Below are 9,912 nucleotides of genomic sequence, written 5' to 3'. Positions count from 1 at the left end.
GTGTTCACTTACCAGTTTTTCTGCTAATTTTCATTGAGTACTAATTGTGCCTCAGGGAAGATTTTCTACATATCTAGGTGGTTTTAATTTCCTCCTGTTTTCTTATTTCTGTTATTTTTGGTATTGAAGAGTAGGCTGGCATTGAGGTGCCAAAGAATAAAAATATCAGCAATAACTGAAACGTTTTTAGGATTCACTCTTAACCTCTTAAAAATGTAGTTTTTCCTTCCCCTTGTGGTTTTAAATTTACAGTCTTGGAACACAATAAGGAGAGGAAAATTGAATTTTTTTTAGCTTTATATATCTGTGGTTTGTTTTATGTTTATTTCAGATCTCAATGTTAAAAATGATCCAGGAATTATTATTAAAAAAAAAAAAAAAAAAAAAAAAAAAAAGACTTTCTGCTGCAGAATCAAGTTGAATTGGGGATAAATCATACTGTGGTTTAGTGGAGAAAACCCAGACTCAAGGAACCACAGCCTTGGCTTCATGTTCTAGTTCTACTTATTACTTACCCTGCTTCACTTCCAGGGGACACACTTAACCTTCTCATTAAAATAACCAAAATTTAAGAGCTCTCCCGAAAGGATGCTCCTACATTTTAATTGATTAAAAACAAAAACAAATAAAAAAACTTTTCACATTTACATAGTATAGAAAAATATTGGTTTCAATAATGAGAGCACTTTCTGCAACTTAATGAACGAGCATTGCTGCTTTTGAAAGATGGTGAGAAAGACGGCCTTTCTAAAACACATTTGATAACGAAAACATAGTTTTTAAAGAAAAATCTAATAGGACTGCTCTGCAGCAGAAATAAAATTGAGATAGTGTCTAAAATCCTCTAAAAGTCTAAGTTAGACTAATGAATTTCAAAATATATCTTGTCATGAGAATGAAAGCTATAAAATGTGAATGATTATTGTTTAAAAAGGATAAAAAATATGACTCTTTCTTAAATTTTGAATTTGGATTTTGTCTCCTTCCTATTAGTGAAGTGAAAGTTTAACATCTTGCCAACAAAGAACAATATGGCACTATTGGCTGCTATGTAAGAGCAGAAAGCGTTCCAGGGGTAGTGAAATAAAAAGAGCTAAGCTAGGAAGACTAAATTACTGAATCTTTCTAGCAACAAACATGACATTCAAAACTAAACAAACTCTCTCCCTTCCCTTCTTTTTGCCTAGAATTAATAGCATACATGTCTATTCATACATACACATGCATGGCACACAGAAACTAATCTGGTGATGTTACTGAAAGGTGATGATACTGAAATCATCAAAATATTCAGTAGTGTTTAACTGTCCCTGAATTGAAGTTGTAAATTCCCCATCATCTTCCCCATTGATTAATGGAGATCATTATCTCCCAATTTATAGTTTTCATAAATCAATATTTATTCAGTGCCAAGAGGCATGGCATGAGATGTGTGTGCTTTAGAAATGCTGGCTTAACAAGGACAGCAATTCCTGTCCTCTGTAAATTTGCAATTTAGAAGAACACATAAGAGACAGTGAAGATTTGATTAAAATTTTTCAGTGAAGTTTAGCAATAAGAACAAAGAGTTGGTGTTTCTAAAAAATACACTTATATATCTCATCGTTAAATACATCCCAATTACTCTCAGAATTTCTAGGTAGCAGGCTGTTAAATAAAACAAGACCCACCCTTTTAATTTCTAATAAGAGTTAATAAATAAAACCAATTAGAATACAGAAAGTACTCATTATGGAGCAAGAGAATGTATTACCCATTGCATTAATAGATGAAAATAGCACAGACATTTTTACTATATCAACTAGTATTAGAGTTTCAGCAAAACCGTAGCCAAGATTTCAGGTAAATAATTGAGCAAATACAAATAAATTAACAAAGAAAGTCCATGTGGTAATTAAGCATAAATGCAAACAAAAGGACCACTAAGAAAGCAAGTTTCTTACATCCTCCTTCATCAGTAAGAGATCCATTATATTCAAAGCTCTTTATGTATCATCTGGCTGGGGAAAACTGATACCAATATATGACCAGAGAGTATCTGGGAGCTGGGCCAATAATAATGCCAGGCTGAGAATGGGGGGTGGGGGGAAGACTCCATCTGATGGAAATTTCTTCACCACTGTGCTTACTGATAGAAGAATAGAAGAAAGTCCCATTTTCATCTGAGATGAGAGAGGTCCAACAAAGGCAAAGAAAGTATTATTTTTTGTCACCTTGTATTTTTAAAAGTTTTAAATGTAAATTTAAATATGAATTTAAATAATCTCAAAGCAGCATTTTTTTGCATATAGCAGGTGTTAGGTATTCACAGGTAAGGATAATACGCCTTTCTGGCTAGAGTAAAATGGAGCGGTAGGGATAATCCATAATAGTAACAGGATGCTCCAGTCCCAATTGTCAAGTCTGGCTTTGTGTCCTGATTAGTGAAGACTTTCAGACACCATGATACCCTGGTTTAGAACAAAGCATTTGCTGTTCCCCAAGGTCAATGGAATCCCTTGTCTTTATATCCCCTTTTTCACCTAAATATTTCTAAGCAGTTCCTGTGCAGGGCAGGACCCTTCCCAGCCATCTGCAGACCTGGTGAATGCTTCTTCAAGGTATTTCCAACATTTTGGAGAAATCAGTAATTCTTGGACACCAAAAGTTACCAGCATTGGTTATTCTTTAACTGGTATTTTTTGAGCACTTACTGTGTGTCAGATATTGTTATAGGCACTGAAGGTACAGCAATAAGCAAAATAGACAAAAATTTATATTTTCATGAAGCACGAATATGGTAGGAATAGGCAAATGATCATCGAATGAATACAGGTGTACCTAGTTTTATTGCACTTTGCAGATATTGCTTTTTTCTTTACAAGTTGAAGATTTAAGACCTCAGTGGAGGAAGTAACTACAGATTTGGTGGAAATAGCAAGAGAACTGGAATCAGAAGTGATCTGAAGATGTAACTGAATTGCTGCAATCTCATGATAAAACTTGAATGGATGAGGAGTTACTTCTTACGGATGAGCAAAGAAAGTGGTTTATTGAGATGAAATCTTCTGGTGAAGATGCTGTGGAGACTGTTATTATGACAACAAAACATTTAAAATATTATATAAACTTGGTTCATAAAACAACATCAAGGTTTGAGAGGATTGACTCCAATTTTGAAAGAAGTTCTACTCAGGGTGAAATACTATCAAACAGTGTTAATGAAAGGAAAAGTCATTTGATGCTGCAAATTTTGTTGTCTAATGTTAAGAAGTTGCCACAACCACCCTAACCTTCAACAATCACCAACCACCCAGATTAGTCAGCAGCCATCAACACTGAGGTAAGACCTTCCACCAGCAAAAAAGATTATGACTTGCTGAAAGCTCAGATGATGGTTAGCATATTACTATGAAAGTATTTTTTAAAAATATTTGTTTTTGAGAGAGAGAGTGAGAGCTCAAGCAGGGGAGGGGCAGAGAGAGGGAGAGAGAGAATCCCAAGCGGGGCTCCACACCGTCAGTGCAGAGCATGACCCAGGGCTCGAACTCACGAACCATGAGATCATGACCTGAGCCAAAATCAGGAGTCCGATGTTCAACTGAGCCACCCAGGCACCCCTACTAATAAAGTATTTTTTAATTTAGACATATACATTGGGTTTTTTTAAGTAATAATGCTATTACACACCTAATAGACTATATTACAGTGCAAGTATAACTTTTATATGCACTGGGAAACCAAAAAACTTATTTGACTCCCTTTATTGCAATATTTATTTTATTTCAGTGGCCTGGAACTGAGCCCACAAAATTTCCAAGGTATGCCTGTACCTATATGTGTCAGATGGTAATCAGTTTTGTAACAAAGAGGGCTAAAGTTGGAGAGAAAAATACAGTGGACCTGTGAAGGATGCTATTTTAAAAAGAGTGGTTGAGAAAGTTGCCTAAAGTAACAGTCCTTAGAACACAGGCTAATGGTTGGTGGGGGAGAGAGCCAAGCTGATTTCTGGGGCGGGGTGGGGGGGGATATCTTAAAGATATGGGACAAAGGACATAAATAAATTAGTTTTGTTGGCCTCCTGCCAGATAGTGGGGCAGGGGGAGGGTGAGAGGGATGTTATTCTTGCCAGGGATACTCAGACTGCTTCTTGTCAAGAAATTCTAAACTGCAAGAACTGAACAACTCAGTGAGCATGGCTCTTCCATAGTTCCTTGCTTTTAATCTCATGGGGGCTTCCTAATCCATATTCTCTTCATTGTTCCCATCCATATGTGACTTCCCTACCTTTCTTTCATTTTCTAGCTTTGACCTATTTTTTCATCACTTTTATGATTCTCTAGCACATAGATTCCCCAAGCCCTTCTTCTCCTGCAGCATCACATTGAGCCTTGTGATCAGAAGTGCAGTCTGCCTCAGTTATTGCAATGCCCTGTTGTATCCACAGCCTCAGTTCCCCCAAGTCCTCCATAGGGCCATCAGTGTTAAATCTAAGAAGCAAGCTGGACAATGTCATTCCTCTTCTTGAAATTCTCCAGTGATCCACCATTACTCAGGAGAGAGCAAGGACTCTGCAGCATGAAATTCAAAGTCCACCATGATCTCACTTCACCAATATGCCAGCTCAGATCTTTGAGTCACCCTGCCTGTGACTTCATGCTGTAATTCCAATAATCATCTTAGAGAAACATATTCTTCATACCACCCCCGTTGCCTCAAGTTCTGCATTGCTTTCCCTTTCCTCCTCTACCCCATTGTGGAAATTTTCCTGACACTCTTCTCTCACACTACATTGAGAACCCCTATACAATTCTCTTAGGATTCTTTATGCTTACATTTAACTTACTCATTTATATTGGCTTTATTATAGGTATATGTCTGCTCCTACCCTGCAAATAAAGAAGCAAACCAAAACAAGCAACAAGAATAAAATAATGAGGTTTTAACCCTTAGTCCTTTAGCACTGTTTCTGACACATTTTAAATCAAGCAAATAAATGCAAGAATGCATGAACAAATGAATGAATGATCAATTTGCCAAGGGGAAAGTATACAACATTATGGATAATAAAAGAGATGAAATGGAAAGAAAAATGTTTGAGTTAGATGCTGATATCATGGAGGAAGTTGATGAAATATCCTGAAGGTGTTTATGAAAATGATCTGGATGATGCAGGCAAGATAGTGTAAGTGATCATCATGGGTTTTAATAAGTAGAGTCTCTTGAGAGATGATAAATAAAGAATAGCCTGCCAGTGACAGCATTCATTTGTTGACTGATTCTTTTTATTTCAAATATTTTGTAGAGCTTCAGCTATGAGTCAAACAGCTTTTTAGGCATTAGGAATAAAATGGCAAGAAAATGAGCTGGTTTTGCTTTCAAGGAGTTTAACGTCCTTGGAGTGAAACATATATAACATAGACATATTCATTTTGAATTTGAGTAAAAATAACATGGTCCTTTGAAAAAAAACAACCTAAGAATCGGACCTAGTTTAAAGGGTCAGGGAAGACTCAACTGAGAAGTGATAATTGAGCCATGAGCTAAAAGATGCTAGGAGTTAACTGAACTGAGGCTAGATTTAGAGAAGAAAACTCATAGGAGAGGAGAAATATAAATACAGGGGTGTTTGAACACAACAGAAGAGAATAAAAGAAAGTTAGAATATTAGTATGTCATAAGGGGGCAGAGCAAGATACTAACTCAAGAGTAATGGCATTAATAGCTAACTTTTATTGGTTTATCAAGCCCTTATCTTATGTCAGATATTGTGCTAAATGTTTTTACATTGTATTTTTACTTAATAATGACAACAAAAAACTATGAGGAAGTATAATAACTTTTCCCATTTTTCATATACCACAACTATATGGGATATTAAGAAATTGTGTGTAGTCTCAGTTAGTGAATGACAAAGCCCCAGTGAGAAACTGTAGACCATGTGTTTAGAATCAATACTGCAGGGCACCTGGGTGCCTCAGACAGTTAAGCATCTGACTCTTGACTTTGGCTCAGGTCATGATCTCGTGGTTCGTGAGTCTGAGCCCTGCATCAGGCTCTGCGCTGACAGTGTGGACCTGCTTGGGATTCTCTCTCTCTCCCTCTCTCACTTGTGCATGCACTTTGTCCTCTTTCTCTCAAAAATAAATAATTAAAAATTAAAAAAAAAAAAAAAAGAATACTGCAGAGTGAACAGCAAGGGCTGGAATGTCAGGCAATCATGTGCTCTTTTACTTCTGGGGCTCCAAAACCTGAGTTGTTGCTTGAATAAAATTTTATACATTTATATTTGAGAGAAGTTTTCCACTTAATACTTGTGTCCCATCTCCTATATAGGGCAAAACTGGAAGGGTGAAATGTGGGAACTTCTGGCATATCAGTTCATAGCATAGTCTCCACTTTCTTGCCAAAGAGGGATTGCTGGTGGGCCAGAACAAGACATACAGCATTGAATCCATTTTATAATGTTCCTTTGAAAACTCTGGTTTCCATGAATTTCAGTGATATGAACAGAGATACCCCAGCACCTCCTTCTCTAGTCTTTCCCTCACAGCAGGTCTCCCACCCCCAACTGCTTTTCTGAAACAGCTGATTCCTGTCATCTGACACAATAACTCAGGCAGGAGTTTGAGAGGTGAAGAGGGAACAAAAGAGTAGATGCTGGCACTGGCTTCAGCTTTCTTACCTTTGCATGGCCAACTGTGAACAGTGCAGGTGCATAACGATACTGTTTTCATGAACTTACTTTGGACAAAATAAGATCTTGAGATGGCATCAATTTTGTCTTGGAAAAGTAAGATATGGTTACATACGTTGAGTATCCCAACACACAAAAGAAATGGAATACGCTATATTCTCCAGATGGGTAACAAGATTCATTACAGAAATCGTAGCTGGTGTTCATAACAGAATAGGGAGAAAGGAGAGCTTACCTGTGGCTTCAGAAATCGCCAGACGTGATACACCCACTTAAAGTGACAACTGTCCATATGGCAGTTTTTACCGACTTTTACTGCATAGGGACATCCTGACACCCAGCAACGATGTGCTTACCAGATAGAAGTACCATGAAGACTTTGAGGCATTTCTCTTGCTGATCTCACCTTTCCTCACCATCCATTTTCTTTACTGAAACCGCAGTGAAATTAGCATTTTATTTTTGAAGTTTTTTTTTAAGTCTATTTATTTTGAGAGAGAGAGAGAAAGAGAGAGACACGCAGGAGGGGCAGAGGGACAGGAAGAGAGAGAGAAACCCAAGCAAGCTTCACACTGTCAGTGCAGAGCCTGATGTGGGGCTCAAACTCATGAACCTCGAGATCATAACCCAAGCTGAAACCAAGAGTCAGATTCTTAACCAACTGAGCCGCTCAGGTGCCCACCAGCATTTCACTTTTTTTTTTTTTTTTTTTTAAGGATATGATCAGTGTTACATAACCTCAGTCATTTGGCAGTAAGGATTAAAAAAACATTGATGGCTTTTAAAGTTTAGATAAAATATTTTAGGTGATTAAAATTATTTCAAATACCATTTTTTAGTTAAAATATTTAAGTACATGGTTTTTCAACTTGGATAAATAAATGGCATCAGATAAAATACAAATCAGAATTAAATAAATAATTACTGTGTAACATCTTTGGTTTAGGAATGACAAAGGGGAGTGTATGTTCTCTTTTTAATCACCAAAGGGAAAGAAAAAAAATGGTGTTATTATGTTTATATGGTATTTCAAGAGCTGCATCTTTCAAGGATTATTCCAAATATAGTATAAGAAAACGAATTTCTCCTTCAGATTCATTGTAAGTCAGTATCACTGCATGGAAAACAGATGCTATTGGAGGCAGAAAAGCTGCTTTATTGACACATTACTTAGCATTCTACAAAACAAAAGCAAAAAACAAACAAATTATGATGCATACATCTGAAGACCAAAGTTAAACATTTGTCACAGAACAGTGCATTTTTTTATGACTTCTAGATTTCTTTTACTTATGGGTCCAATGTCTTAATTAAAAGTTAAACCAGTTTTGTGTGTATAGTTAGTTACTAAACTTAAAGTAAATGACACATTTTAGAACTTACCACCCACACAAATGGACAGAAATTTAGCTAAACTTTCTCTACTGAGTTTGGTGATAAAATATAAATTGCTACTATGGGTATAAGGTTGAATACTATCACTTAACATTTATTTCCAGTTCACTAAAGATATACAGAAAACACTTTTTCACACACACATACACACTCACACAAAAACAACTTCAGTTTTCAGGGAGGAGTACTTAGTCAGAAACGGTCAATATCAGAAACAGAAACAGATGCACTTCTCTGAAAGGAGGTGTCTCTGCTGCTACTTTGTCCCCATTCATCTTTCAAAAAAGGGGAAGCTGTTGCTTTTCTCCTCAAACTTCAATATTTTTAATACTGGCTTTATTCCTGATACTTGATGGTCACGAGATTTTGCAGTCCTCAAAACTCATTTCAGAAAGCCCCTTCGGGAGATATCCTGGCTGGGACTCTGGCCTGAGTATCAAAATATTGTCATAAAATTGATATTTTATTGCTCTTATTTGTATAATTGGAAGCACTCTGATGCTAATCCTGTACCTTATCAGGTAGAGAGTGTTTGAATTTGGCAGAATCATGCCTGCAGCTTTTAATGACAGGCTCAAAATAAGTGTTGGCTTCTACATCACATTTCTGCCCACTTGAGGTTCACTATCAAAGAATCTAGATGCATTTAGAGAAGATTGAGAGAGAATACCAACAATAAGAAATAACCAACCAAATAAATAGTATCTAGGAGTGTTTTTATGTTGTTTTCTTTGAGTGGGATTTGTTATTCCTTTGTGTTTGTGGCATCCAACAAATAGAGCTCTGGTTTATTGGTCCATAAGCAGAAGAATGTATTCATGCTCACACACACCATGCTCCTCTTTATCTTTTTCTGAGCTTCCCTGCTCCAGTGTCTATTTTGAGGGATTGGTGTTGACTTTGGCTATTTTTCTTTGTTCCACTAACTCAGGTGTTCAATTCTTGTGCCAGACACCATTCCCAACAATTGTGTGTTATGAATTTAACACCTAGTATTTAGTATCCTTTGTGAAGAGTAAATGGACAGTGAAGAGTGAATGCACAGAGCATTAAACAGTCCACACAGGGAGCCCCAGACAAAATTAGAGTTTACAGTCAGTAGTACCAGTCTTTTTTCTCATTGTAGATTCTCTTCTCCTTCTTTTCTGCTCCTTTTCTTAACCCTCCCCCTTAAACTCCTTAGCTTTATCTTCTGTATACTCAACCTAGTTGTGAAGATTTTCTTATTATGTATCAGAAGATGAGAATAAATGGGGTGTACCATCCTTCGGGGTATCTGTATTGGAAAGTACTCCATGTAAGACCCCTTAAATCATAACATTATAGATCTATCCACTCCATCTCCTCTAAAAGCTGATTTTACTTCACACATAAAAGGATTTGACTACTTGGCCAGTAAATTCAGTTATGGTATACAGACAACCTTATAAAGTGTTCTGGCTGGAATTTATAGGTTGTTTCATTCTGTTGAGCAGTCATAATTTCAAAAGACACTAGATCGCAACTCTCAAGGTTGAATAATCGTTGGTGGTGTCCTGATGAGCCAAAATGTCACAATAAGGCTAAATAGCATATGCTTTTGACCCAGCTGTCAGTTGTTATTAATAGGCTGACTTAAAAAATGAAAGCAGTAGGGGTGTCATCGACATTTTGAGGCCCATATGCTTAATGTAGTAAAACACCTGCCAGGGCTAGTTTCTGGTTCCAAATGAAGTAAATCAGCCTGCTTTTTCCCCCACAGTTAAAAATACATCAACACCTACTAAGAATGTTACAATGTGCCATAACCCTCAGGCTATCACCTCTTCCACTCTGAACTGCTTGTGATTCAAGGTACAGAA

The 9,912-nt window shown here is 36.8% G+C and overlaps 1 long non-coding RNA gene across 1 annotated transcript; it reads left to right on the top strand.

Annotated features, from left to right (window-relative positions):
- The first annotated feature begins 2,882 nt into the window (after nucleotides 1–2,882).
- On the top strand, nucleotides 2,883–5,148 carry LOC147578445 (uncharacterized). Its single transcript, XR_015254276.1, has 3 exons — nucleotides 2,883–3,322; nucleotides 3,769–3,800; nucleotides 4,850–5,148. It is a non-coding gene; the product is annotated as an uncharacterized LOC147578445 (long non-coding RNA).
- Nucleotides 5,149–9,912: the final 4,764 nt, after the last annotated feature.

This window comes from Puma concolor, chromosome C1 (assembly GCF_028749965.1).
Source record: "Puma concolor isolate L17-30 chromosome C1, mPumCon1.1.hap2, whole genome shotgun sequence".
Taxonomy (NCBI): domain Eukaryota; kingdom Metazoa; phylum Chordata; class Mammalia; order Carnivora; family Felidae; genus Puma; species Puma concolor.
Note: the sequence above shows the minus strand (reverse complement) of the source record. Positions and strands in the feature narration are given on the sequence as shown.